This window comes from Dama dama, chromosome X (assembly GCF_033118175.1).
Source record: "Dama dama isolate Ldn47 chromosome X, ASM3311817v1, whole genome shotgun sequence".
Taxonomy (NCBI): domain Eukaryota; kingdom Metazoa; phylum Chordata; class Mammalia; order Artiodactyla; family Cervidae; genus Dama; species Dama dama.
This window is the reverse complement of record NC_083714.1, coordinates 116,568,191-116,582,187: the sequence shown is the minus strand read 5'-3', so window position 1 is coordinate 116,582,187 and position 13,997 is coordinate 116,568,191.

Sequence of the window (13,997 nt, the reverse complement as noted above, 5' to 3'; positions counted from 1 at the left end):
TTTCATCACTGCAAAATGAAATCCATGCCAGTTAAGTTAATCCTCATTCTTCTCTCTTCCAGGTCCTGGCAAGCACTAATCTGATTTCTGTCTCTGTGGGTTTGTTCATTCTGGATAGTCCATGTAAATGGCATCGTATGACCTTTTGTGTCTAGCTCCTTTCACTTAGCACAGGGTTTTCAGGTTCATCTAAGTTGTTGCATGAATCAGTGTTTCATCCCTTTTTAATGGCTGAATAACATCGCATTGAGTGTCTTAATTTTGTTTATCCATTCATCGGTGGACAGACATTTGGATAGTTTGGACATTTGAACCTTTTAGACATTTGGAACAGACATGTACAAGTTTTTATTTGAACACCTGTTTTCTGTTCTTTGGGATATATATCCAGAAGTACAAATTGTAGGTCATATGTTAATTCTATCTTTAACTGCTTGAGGAACCACCAAACTGTTTCCAAAGTGCTGCACCATTTTATATTACCCCAAGAAATGCTATTAGGTTTCTATATTCTCTACATCCACGTTAAAGTTTATTACTTCTCTCTCTCTTTTTTTATCTTATAGCCATCCCAATGGATGTGAGATGATGTCTTAACTCAATTTTGATTTGTATTTCCCAAATGACTAAGGAATTTGAGTATTTTTCATGTGCTCATCGGTCATTTGAATATCTTGTTTGGAGAAATGCCTGTTTAAATCCTGTGCCAGTTTTTAAATTGGATCTTTGTCATTTTGTTGTTGTGTTGTGAGCATTCATTATATAGTTGGGATACAGAGACATTAGTGAATATATGATTTGCGAATAATTTCTCCTCTTCTGTGGGTTATCTTTTAAATCTGTTAGTAACACCCTTGGTGGACAAAAGGTTTTAATTTTGATGAAGTCCAATTTAATTGCTTTTTCTTTTGTTGCTTGTGCTTTGGTTGTCATGACTAAGAAACCATTACCAAATCCAAGGTCATGAATATTTACTGTTATATTTTCTTTCAGGGTTTAAAAAAAAATCAATTGTGCTAAGAGCATTTAAGATTACATATTTAACAGATTTTTAAGTATGCAATATAGTATTATCTATAAACATAATACTGTACAGCATATCTTTAGAATGTATTCACCTTGTGTAACAACAATTTTATACCTGTTGATAAGAAACTCCTTTTTCTGTTCCCCCTCCCAAGCACCTGGCAGTGAACATTCTGTTCTTTGCTTTTTTGAGTTTGACTTTTGTAGATTGCTTATTTAAGTGAAAGCATGCAGTTTTTGTCCTTCTGTGACTGGGTTAGTTAATTTTGTATAATGTCCTCGGAGTTCATCCGTGTTGTTGCACTGCAGAGTTTTGTTCTTTTTTAATCTGAATTATGTTCCATTGTCTGTACATACCACATTTTTTGTCCATTCATCCATCAATGGACATTTAAGTTATTTCTACATCTTAGCTATTGTGAATAGTCTTCTAATGAGCATTGGAGTGCTAATATCTCTTCTGGTTCCTAATTTTAATTCTTTACAATAAACATCCAAAGGTAGGATTGCTGGATCGTATGGTAGTTTTAATTTTATGTTTTAGAGGAGACTCCATACAGTTTCCCATGGAGGCTGCCCCACTTTAAATTCCCACCAACAGTTTGCTTCACATCCTCGACAACATTTACTGTTCCTTTAAAAAAAAAAAGTAATAGACATCCTAATAGATGTAAATGATGATTTTCTTTTTTCTGACGATTATTGATACTGAGTATCTTTCCACATACTCTTGACTCTTTGTACCTCTTCTTTGGAGAAATGTCTATTCAAGCCCATTTTAAAATCAGGTTATTAGTTTTTTTTTTTGGCTATAGAGTTGTGAGAGTTCCTTATATATTTTGGAAATTGACCCCTTATCAGAAAAATGATTTGTAAATATTTTCTCCAGTTCTCTAGCCTGCTTTTTCATTCTACTGATAATTTCCTTTGTTGAACAGAAGCTTTAGTTTGATGTAGTCTCACCTGTTTTTGCTTTTGTTGACATATCTATAAAATTATGGTTAAGACCAGTGTCATGAAGCTTTCCCCCCATGTTTTCTTCTAGGAATTTAGAGTTTCAGATCTTCTTACTTTTAAGTTTTAATCCATTTTGATTGATTTTTGTGGATAGCGTAAGATGAGAATCTAATTTCATTGTAAGAGTTTTCTGGCTTTAGTTTTTATATTTGGGTCTTTGATCCAATTAATATTTTAATGTGTGAGTTAAGAATTTAACTTCATTCTTTAATGTATGTCTATCCAGTTGTCCTTCTGCCATTTGTTCAAGAAAGCTCCATTGAATGGTCTTGGTACCATAGTCTAAAATCACTTAACTGAAGATGAATAGGTTTATTTCTGGCCTATTAATTAGGCTCAAGTCAGTTCTGTCCTTTCCTTCCTATCTTAATCCTACTCTATTTATATACCTATCCTTGTGTCAGTGTCACATTGCTTTATTACTGTAGCTTTGTAGTAAGTTTTTAAATTGGGAAATGGGAGTAATCCAACTTTATTCTTCTTTTTCAAAGTATTTTTGGCTATATGGGGTCCCTCAGAATTCCATATTTTAGGGCCAACTTTTCAGTTTCTCATACATAGTCACTGGGATTTTAATAAAACTTATATTGAATCTGTGATTGCTTTGGGAGTACTGCCTAAGTGGTTTTTTTTTTCTTTTTGATGCTATTATAAATGAAAGTATTTTCTTAAGTTTCTTTTGCTATTGTTCAGTGATGGTGCATAAACATGCAAATGATTTTTATGTGTTGACTGTCTATCCTGCAACTTTATTGAGTCTGTTTATTAGGTCTAATCATCTTTTTTTTTTTTAGAGGAGTGGATTCTTCAAGATTTTCTTTATGTAAGATCATGTTATTTGCAAACACAAGTAATCATTTCTTTTCTTCTACTTCATATAGCTTTTATTTATTTATTTTTGCTTCATTATTCTGGCACAGACTTCTCGTAAAGTATTGAAAAAGCAAAAGCAGACATGGTAGTCTTGATCCTGATCTCATGGGGAAAGCTTTCAGGCTTTTGCCATTGAGCATGCTGTTAACTGTGGGTTTTTCATAAATGCTCTTTACCATGTGGTGAAGGTTCTTTTCTGTTCCTAGTTTGTTGAGTGGCTGTGGTATTGGAAGATGTAGCCATCATAGGGAGGACCTTTGCAAAAAATGTGTGACCAGGGCCTGCAGCCAGGTTAAGGTAGGATGAAACTGTAGCTGCATAGGTCGAGGTTACAGGCAGCCTAGGAGAGAAGTTGGTAGGAAGTGCATGATTAGAGCATATGGAAAGTCAAGGGGGAAATCCAACAGGAAATACATAGGTTGAAAGTGCAAGAAGACTTGGAGGGAACGTGTCTGAGTATGCTTCAGTGCACGGTTAAGCCAGCTTAAGTGGCTGCATAGGTGAAGCTTGTGTCCAGCCTAGTCGAGTCAATGGAGGGAGGTGTGTGTTGGGGGGGATTGTAGCCTGCTTTGGGGAAGATCCGACAGGAAGTGTAGGGGGAGCCATCCAGCTCAAGAGTGGTTTTAGCAGAAGGTGTATCTGTGGAGGGTAAAGCCAGCCTGGGGGATGGGGATGTGGAAGGCGATGTATGGGTGCATGGTACACTCATTCTTGGACCTGGCAGAAATGCAGAGATTGGGAGAATATACAACCTAGGGGAGGATATGACAGGAAGTATGTATAATACAGCCAGCCCAGAGGAGGTTCTGCAGAAAACACGTGAATGGAGGCTACAGCTAGCCTAGTTGTGTAATGGCAGCAAGGGGATTGGTCGAAGGAGCGTCCAGTCTGGGGAGGGCCTCCACAGACCTTGGATGGGGGAATTGTGTGATCGCCTGGAGGAGGATCTTACAGGAAGTGAATGGATGAAAGGAACATCCAGCCCAAGGGAGGACCTGGCAGAAGATGCATGGTTGGAGAAAACGCCTTGTTTAGTGGAAGTCTACTCAGGTGATGCTTGGGAGAGAGCATCCAGTCTTAGGGAGGACATGGCTGGAGAAGAACCAGCATGAGTAGCTTGGGTGCACAATGTAATCAGTCTTTGGGAGGACCTATTAGAAACTGCATGGGTGAATGTTGCAGCCAGCTTTGGGATACATGGTAGGAAGAACATGGGTGGAGAGTGTAGCCAGCCAAGGAAAGAACATGAGAGAAGATGCAAAGGTAGATGGCATTTCCAGCCTAGGTGAGCACCCTAAAGGAGGTGCATGGGGGCAAGATTCAGCCAGCCCAGGGTCCAAGGTAACCATTTGGTGCATGAATGTAGGGTGAAGCTATCCTAAGTTAGGACTCCAGAGGAAGAAGTATTTATCCTGTGGGAAATCATGGCACGATGTCCGTTCATGGTGAGGGACATCATTCTAGAAGGACATGGCTAAAGAGGCACGGGTGCATGATGCAGCCAGCTCATGTGAGGAAATGGCAAGGAGTGCGTAAATGCAGAAGGCAGCTAGCCTCGAGGAGGACCCTGCTGCAGGTTCATTAGCGGATAGTGCAGTCTAGGAGAGGATTCTGCAGGACATACATGGGTGAAAGGCACATTCTTTTAGAGGAAGATGCAGCAGGTTGTGCATGTGGGGAGCATCCAGCCTAAGATGGTTTCGACAAGAGGTGAATGGATGGATGGTCCAGGCAGCCTAGCAGACAGCCTGGCTGAAAGTGCACAGACAGATTAGAGGAAGACCCAATGGGAAGGACATGTGCAGAGGGAGTACCCCAACCAGGGGAGGACTTGGTAGGTGGTGGATGGATGGAGTGTGCAGTGGTCATTCTGGGTGTCTACTATGTTTTCAAGTTCAGTGTTCAATACCTTGAAGTTAGGCTGTGGTATTAGTTGTCAAAAGGACTGTATAAGATTCTGTCCATCTAAGTTTGAGATGAATCTTTTGATAATGTCATTTCCAAAGGAGTTTATCCTCTAATTGAAGACTAAAAGAAGTGAGAAGGCAGACAACCTGCTGGTGATGAGTGTACTTAGTTAGTTCTTTAAGTACTTAAGGATGTTTCACTATATTAAGTTTGAGGTATCCCGGTAGAGTAAGACATTCTCATGGGCCTTCTGGTTATTATTTCATGTGTGTGCTTAGTCACTTCAGTCATGTCCCACGCTTTGCAACCCCGTGTACTACAGCCCTCCAGACTCCTCTGTCCATGGGATTTCCCAGGCAAGAATACTGGAGTGGGTTGTCATTCCCTCCTCCAGGGGATCTTCCTCAACCAGGGATCGAACCTGCGTCTCTTGGGTCTCCTGTGTTGCAGGAGGATTCTTTACCACTGAGCCACCTGGGAAATCCTATTATTTCTTAAGGAACTGGATTAATTTCCTGTGGCTATTGTAAAAAATGGCCACAGATTTGGTGGCTTCAAAGAACAAAAGTTTATTCTCTCACAACTCCGAAGTCAGAATCCAAGTGTCAGGAGGGCGGTGGGCGTTCTCTCCAGAGGCTATAGAGAGAAATAGGTCAGACAGAGCAAGTTAATTACTGGATAATTAAAAAAAAAATTTTTTTTTTTTTTTGGTCTTTTCGGCTACATTGACTTTTTCTAGTCGCAGCGAGTGGGAGCTGCTCTTTGCTGTGGCTTCTCTTGTTGCAGAGCACACTCTCTAGGCCCACAGGCTTCGATAGTTGCAACACAGAGGCTTCAGTAGTTGTGGTTCACAGGCTTAGTTGCTCCTCGGCATGTCCCCTGCATTGGCAGGCAGATTCTTATCCACTGCCCCACCAGGGAAGTCCTGGATGATGTTAGTTATATGTGTAATCTTTAAAAAGCAAACAAAATGGTGGGCTCATAGGGAACAGATTGGCAGTTGCCTGAGACGGGAGGCGGGGGGGGGGGGGGGTGGTAAGGGGTGGGTGAAATGGGTGAAGGGGATCAAAAGGTATGTATAGTTATAAAATGAACTAACAGATCATGGGAATGTAATGTACAGCATGGTGAATATAGTTAATAATACTATATTCATGTTTGAAAGTAGCTAGGAGGGTAGATGTTGAAAGTTCTTCATCATGAGAAAAAAAGTTATAACTGTGTGGTGATTGATGTTAACCAGATTTATTGTGGTGATCATTGTATAATATATACAAATCTCAAATCACTACATTGTACACCTGAAACTAATATAATGTTTGCTAAATTATTTGGTAGTAAAAGAAAAATAGTTTTAAAGCAGAATGAAATAGATGAGTTGATCAGTTTGTCATGGAAGGTGACATAGTGGGAGGACCCAAGGGTTTCTGGCCTCCATCTACTCTGTGGACATGAATAGACTTTGGGGGCAGAGAAACTGACTTCATAATTTTGTTGGATTCATTTATCTAAAATAACTTCACCCCAGTTTGTCTACTACTGTCTTTGTTTAAACTTTATTCAGCAAGTTTTTTAAATACCAAACATATATCTGCACTATTCTAAGCACCAACTCATATGTAAGAGACAGAATCACAAGGATACAAAGTATTGAGAATTCACTGTTAGTGTTTCAGAAAAAAATTTAGCCTTTTTCTTTCAGTTCCTAGATATATGGAAGGAAACAGTCCTGTGTTAAGTTAAATCCCAGAGGAGTATTTATGAGTTAGTGATGTGGTGAGGAGAGGGAAGAGGGCAGAAGACCCGTCTAGTGAGAAGTAGTAATGATTATTTTGATCTTGTATTAAGAGCCTACAATACCCATCTACTTCTTACAGCAACTCTGTATTTATTGACTATATTTATGCATATGAAGAGGAGAAGGCAATGGCACCCCACTCCAGTACTCTTGCCTGGAAAATCCCATGGACGGAGGAGCCTGGTAGGCTGCAGTCCATGGGGGTCGAGAAGAGTCAGACATGACTGAGTGACTTCACTTTCACTTTTCACCTTTATGCATGGGGAAAGGAAATGGCAACCCACTCCAGTGTTCTTGCCTGGAGAATCCCAGGGATGGGGTCACACAGAGTCGGATACAACTGAAGTGACTTAGCAGCAGCATACATATGAAGAAATGGATCCTCACAGAAAATGAATAATGCATCCTGAAGCACATAGCTGATAGGCAAACATCTTAAAATTCAAACTGAACCACATGTCTCATTGCAGCCCAAAATTTAGGGAGATAAATTCCCTCATTTGTTTATGGATAAACTGAAGCTGTGAGTGGTTTCTTTTCTGGCCCAAGATTGAATAGCAAACAAATGGCAAAGCCCAGCTGAGTTGGTATAGGCCTTTGGGGGGGAAAAAGGTATATTAGGAAGGAATAGGTGATTTCTTTCTTTTTTTTTTTTTTTTTAATTTTTTTAGTTTGTATTGGAGTATAGCCAATTAATAATGTTGTGGTAGTTTTAGGTGCACAGCAGAGCAACTCATATACATGTATCACACATGTACACGTATCACACACATACATGTATCCATTTTCCCAGAATAGGGAATTTCTAAAGTGAGTTATTTGGGGGAAGCATTTATGTGAATGATTCAGATGGAGAAAGTCTCTCTCCAAGAAGCTGAGTTAAGCAGAAAGCTGTGTTGTGAGTATAGACACCCAAATGAGTTGGTTAGTGGTTGGAATAGTGGCAAGGTGTGGTCTAATTCCATCCCAGAAGCTTTTTGTGTATTCTGAGGGAGGGGTGTTAAAAAATCTGAGACATTGATAATAGAGTAAGTAGCCTTTGTGTCCACTAGGAAGGTGATTGAAGATCAATTAACATATTATGAATTCTCTGTTTGAGAGTGTCCATGAACAGAGGGGCTTAATCCTTCAGAAGATATCACTGGGGAAAAGATCTAGTCTCTTGTTTTTTCTTTTGCTTTAAATGGGACAGTTCCTGATTTAATGATTATTTTCTTTAAAATATTTTCAAATATCTGTGTCAACAGAGGGTTTCCAAAAGGAATTAGGCCATATATATTAGATCCCTTTCTTTGTAATTGTCTAAGTTGATGAACCAGAAGCTTATGTTCTGTGGATTCAGATTTTTCAAGCATGACATCCTCATGATGTTGAGCCAGAGCCTAAATCCAGAGAGGAGATCTGCCTGCTGGTTTATGTTATGCTTGTATGGTTTCTCCATTAGGGACTTTAGTCTGTTAAGAAAACTGGTGACTAAAGCTGGAATTGTATGTTCACTTGACAGTTCACTGAAAACTGTCCTTCCAAAATTGTTAACCTAGGTTTAAAGTTGGAAACAGATTTGTGCCATTTTCTTCATTCTTGTATTTGTGACCAATCAATTTTGAAAATAAAAGCCAACGTGATAGACAAAGGAAGCTTGTCACCATTTTTAATGGATTTGTGGAAAGAAAGAATACTATATTGCCCCATCAGAATGTCTTCGTTTGTGGTGACTCATCTAGCCAAATCAGAGGGTTCCATCTCCCGGATCCAGGAGATTGACCACTCTGTAAAGGTCAGGAGGCTTGGTGAGCAGGCTCTGAGAAATAGTCTGAAGTGAGTTGAACATCCCTTGTGGTTTGTCCACTGATCCGGAAGATATTTAACAATGCCATGAATATCAGAGCAAGACCAGGGTTTGAAAATTGCCTTCTCACTTGGTTAATCTTGTGGCCCTTGAGTGTCTAAAGCGCCCCCGGTAGGAGAAGGGGAGCTTAATACTCAAGTGACTGGAGGGAATTGGGAGACCTAGAGGAAAGAGAAAGGTCTGACAGGGGTGGAGGAGGTTGAATAGTTGAAGGACAACAGAATAAAGGATTCAAGGGCATTTAAGCTTAGATCAAAATGGTTAAGAAAGAGGGCGAGGAGAAAAGAGGGGTGTGATGGGAAGAGAGAGGTCTTAGGAGGCTTTGTGTAATGAAGATAGTCTTTGAAGGAAATGGCTTCTGACGTTTTTTTAAATTATTTAATTTATGACTGCACTGGATCTTCATTGCTGCTCACAGGCTTTCTCTAGTTGCAGCAAGTGGGGCTACTGTTTAGTTACGGTGTATGGGCTTGTTCTTTGTGGCAGCTCCTCTTGCAGAGCATGGGCTCCAGAGTAGACAGGCTTCAGTAGTTGTGGCGCACAGGCTTAGTTGCTCCACCAGGTGGGGTCTTCCTGGATTGGGGATTGAACCCATGTCCCATGAATTGGCAGGTGGACCACCACCAAACCACTAGACCACCAGGGAAATCCTGAAGAGATTTCTGAAAATATTTATTTATTTGACTGCATTGGGTCTTAGTTGTGGCATGCAGACTCGTAATTGTGGCATGTGGCTTCTAGTTCCCTGACCAGGGAATGAACCCTGGACCCTCTGCTTTGGGAGTTCAGAGTCTTCGCCACTGGACCACAAGGGAAGTTCCTTATGAAGAGATTTTATAGGAGATGAGTTTTTCCAACTCTTTATACTAGATGAAATAAGCAGGACACTGCTTGGGTGAGGTTTTAATGTGGAGCCCCTAGCAATTGAACTGGTTTGGAGAGAACCCAAGATCGCCAAAAAGGCTGTTCGGATCTTACATTGTTGGTCAGCAAATATTTGCCTTTTTAAGAGAAATTAGATGGAATTAAAAGTGGAAATATGGAGCATGTATCCTGTATGAGAGGCACCTGGGGGTTATTCGTGAGTAGGAGGGTAATAAAATCGACCCCTGCCAGTGTTAAAGGGCTTGGTCTTAAACTCAAGATGTGGTTTATAGAGAGAGACTCGCGGCGGGGGGGGGGGGGGGAAGGGCTGTGTGTGTGTGTTCAGGTGTCTAGATTCAGCATCCCTGAAGGCTCAGGGAGTGTGTGTGTGTGTGTGTGTTGGTCGTTCAGTCGTGTCCGACTCTTTGCAACCCCACAGAATATAGCCCGCCAGACTTCTCTGTCCATGGAATTCTCCAGGCAAGAAGACTGGAGTGGATTGCCATTCCCTTCCCCAGAGGAACTTCCCAACCCAGGGATCCAACCCTGGTCTCCTGCATTGCAGGCAGATTCTTTACTGTTTGAGCTACAGGGAAGTCCTCAGGGACATTAATCCTGTTCAAAAAAATCAGTGGCAGGAGTGGAGCTTTAGCACATTATGTTAAGCGAGATAAGCCAGAGAAAGACAAGTACTATAAGATACCACTTTTATGTAAAATCTAAAAAAAAAAAAAAAAAAAATTCAAACATTTTTAAAAAGAGTGAAATGGTAATTACTGGAGGGTGGGGGGGCAGTCAGAGAAAAAGATTGGTGCTTAAAGATACAGATTTGTAATGAGTACTAAAATAATCACAGAGATTTAATGTATGGTTCATTGAACACAGACAATAATATTGTACTATAAGTACATAATATGATAAGTATTATTGCAGTGGAAATCATATTATAAATGTATCAAAGTAGCAACCTTAAATTTACACAAAGCTACATGTCCCGTTTATCCAATTAAAAAAAAAATCATTCGAACTTTAGTCAAAAGTGTGATTTCCCATGAAAGATTCGAGGTCATTTACCCCCACTCAGTAACACAGACATGGAAGACAGAAAACCATAGAAGTTTGAAAGTCGGAGAAAATAAGGTCAAGTCCTTACTGTATTAAGAAAGACAGATGTCTGGAAGAAGGGATAATGAGTTGTGACTCCCCACCAGGAATCCTGATTACTCCGGTCATGAAAAGGTTGCACAGAGTCCTGGAGGCCAGCATTATTAACTAGCTGAAAACAGTAGGTCTGGGGTTGCAAGCACCACTCCATTTGAGTCATGTCACCATATTGACCCTGGTGGCTCAAATGGTTAAGAATCCGCCTGCAGTGCTGGAGACTGGTTTGATTCCTGGGTTAGAAAGATTCCCTGGAGAAGGGAATGGCTACCTACTCCAGTATTCTTGCCTTGAATACCCCATGGACAGAGGAGCCTGGTGGGCTGCAGTCCGTGGGGTCACAAAGAGGTGGACATGACTGAGCGACTAACCCCATATTGTCAAGATAAAAAGAAAAAGTAAGTCTAGAGATTAGTAAGGAAAGATTTTATTAAGTCATATTATAATAAAAATATGCTCAAAATCCAAGACAGAAACCTCTCATTGAAGGTATGAATAAGCAGAGTTATTATATGTAGAGACCATGGGAGACCCGGCTGTGGAAAGAGGCAAAGCATGCTGAAAACTCCTTGCGTGGTTCGTGAGCCTTTATAAACTGTCAGACATTGTAAAAATAGAAAATGTTTATTTCTGGGCCTGTGAAGCAGAGATTTGGGCCTGAGGTGGAGAAAATTTGAGGGCAATTTGCGTAAGGTTTAGGGCCCAGCTCTTGTAGTCAGACCAGCCTAAACTTACATTAGGGACAACGTTTGATCAGCCTTGTCCTGAGGGACCTTGAGGGAGGTGCTTGGTTGCAAGCTTTGGCAACAGACTGGCCAAAAGTGCATGTTCAAGGAGCTTCCAACTTAGGGGAAGACTAGAAAGATGTGCGGGAATGTAGGTTGCAGGCATTCTTGAGCAGAATCTAGCAGGAAGCAAATTGGCATAGGGAGTGTCCAGAGTAGGAGATGACTCTGCCCCAGGTGCATGGATAGTAGATGCAGACAGCCTAGGGGAGGAGATGGTAGGCTTTGCCTAAGTAAAGGTTCCAACCTATGTAAGATATGGCAGAGGGCATATGACTTGACAAGATATGAGGGGTTGGAGGGAGTATATGCCTTAGAGGACCACTTTGCAATAGCTGCCTGTGTGAAAGGTGGTGGTGGTTTAGTTGCTGAGTTGTATTTGACTCTTTGAGACCCCATGAACTATAGCGCCCCCCCACCCCCCCAAAGCTCCTTTATCCATGGGATTTCCCTTGCAGGAATACTGGAGTGGGCTGCCATTACCTACGCCAGAGGATCTTCCCAACCCAGGGATAGAACCTGGATTTCCTGCATTGCAGGTGGATTCTTTACCTGTGAGCCACCTGGGAAGGCCATGCAAAAGGTAGAGCTGTCCTTATGTCACCTCCAATAGGAAGTCCATGAGTGAGAGGAGCATGCAGCCCTGGGTGAGGCATGGCAGGTAGTACGTGAATGGAGGGTGCAGCCATCATAGGGAAGCATATGGTGGAAGTGTGTGGGAGCAGGGTGCAGCCTGTCTTGGGAACACCTGGGAGGAGGTGCTGTAGAGTGTCAGCAGCCTGGGCAAAGGCATAGCAGGAGGTGAACCAGTGTAGTGTGTAGCCAGGTTAAGGTAAGACCCAGCCAGAAGTACATGAGAAGGGGGAGTGCAAGCAACTTATTCATAGGATATGGAAGAAGGTGCATAGTTGATGTACCCAGCTGGGGATATGTCCAGACAGGAGAACATTGATGGAGGAGGGAGTAGACAAATTGTAGAAGAAACATCGATAGAGACCTTCGACGAGGGACCTCAGAGAAGAACCAGCAGGAGGTACCTGGCTGTAGAGTGCACCTAGACGAGGGGAGGATGTTACAGTCTGAAGGTTTGTGTCCCTGAAAATTCATATCCTAATGCCTGATGTGGTGGCATTAGTAAGTGGGACTGTTAGGAGGTGTTTTATGTGTTTTTTTTTTTTTTAATACTTACTTGGCTGTGTCAGATCTTCATTGTAGCACGTGGGATTTTCATTGCAGTATGTGGAATTCGGTAGTTCTTGTGCCCAGGCTTAGTTATCCCGCAGTTTGTGGGATCTTAGTTCCCCTGACCAGGGATCAAACCTGCATCCCATGCATTGGAAGGTGGATTCTTAACCACTGGACCACCAGGAAGTCCGTTTCAGGAGGTGTTCAAGCCCTGAGGGGTAGAACCTCACGAGTGTAATTTATTGCCTTGCAGAAGAGGCTCCAGAGAAATCCTTTGCCCTTTGGCCATGTGAATATACCATGAAGAGCCTGGGACCTAGGAGAAGGCCCTCACTTGACCCTCCCCCGTGCTGTGCTATTAAACTTTCTGCCTCCAGAACTGTGGGCAAAACATGCCTGTTGCTTAAAGGCTACTCAAGTCTGTGGTATTTTGTTACAGCATCCCCAAGAGACTGAGGACCTGGCAGGACATGCCTGGGTGGAGATTCAGCTGGGGTGGTTGGAGTATGACAGTAGGTGTATCGGTGAAGAAAGTCTAGGGCGAGACTGCAGAATGTGCATAGACAGAGACTGCAGCCAGCATAGTGTATGTTCTGACAGGAAATACATGGATGGGGTATTCAGCCTAAAGGAGGATTCAGCTGAAATGCATAAATTAATGGTGCAGTCAGCTTAAGAGTTTCAACACGAAGTAGCTGGATGAAGGATGCGTCCATCTTCGGTGAGGCCTCACAGGATGTATGTGTATAGAGGATACAGGAAACCTAGAGGACATGATGAGAGCTGCTGGAGTGGAAGGAACATCCAGGCTAGGAAAGTATTCTGGAGGACGTTCAGATCAGAGTACAAACTATAAAGGGAAGGACAGGGTAAGAGGTGCATTGGTATAGAATGCAGCCAGCATTGTGGAGGACTTGGCAAGATGTTGGGCTCACGGTTAAACTAGCCTAAGACAACCAGGCAGGAAGTACATAGTTAGAGGGAGCTTCATGCCTAGGGAAGCTTTAAGGGCTTCCCTTATAGTTCAGACGGTAAAGAATCTGCCTGCAGTGCAGGGGACCTGGGTTTGATCCCTGGGTCAGGAAGACCCCGTGGAGAAGGGAATGGCAACCCACTCCAGTATTCTTGCCTGGAGAATTCCATGGGCAGAGGAGCCTGGTGGGCTACAGTCTATGGGGTCACAAAGAGCTGGACACGACTGAGTGACTAACACAGACACAGTGCCTAGGGAGAGCATTGATCAACGGTGGGGACAGCCATTCAAGCAGAGATCTGGTGGAAAGTGCATGGATGAAGGGAGACTCTAGACTAGGAGAAAATGATACACGAAGTACCTTATTGGAAGGAATTACAAACTTGGAGGAGGATAAGGAAGAATATGTATGCATGAAGGCATCCCATCTAGGGGAAGATTTGGGACGAGATACATTTGTGGAGAATGCAGCCAACCTAGAGGAAAATTGGGAATAAGTGAACAGTGAATGGATCTTTGAAAATACAGAAAGAGATTGCAGGTGGAGCGTGGGTGTAG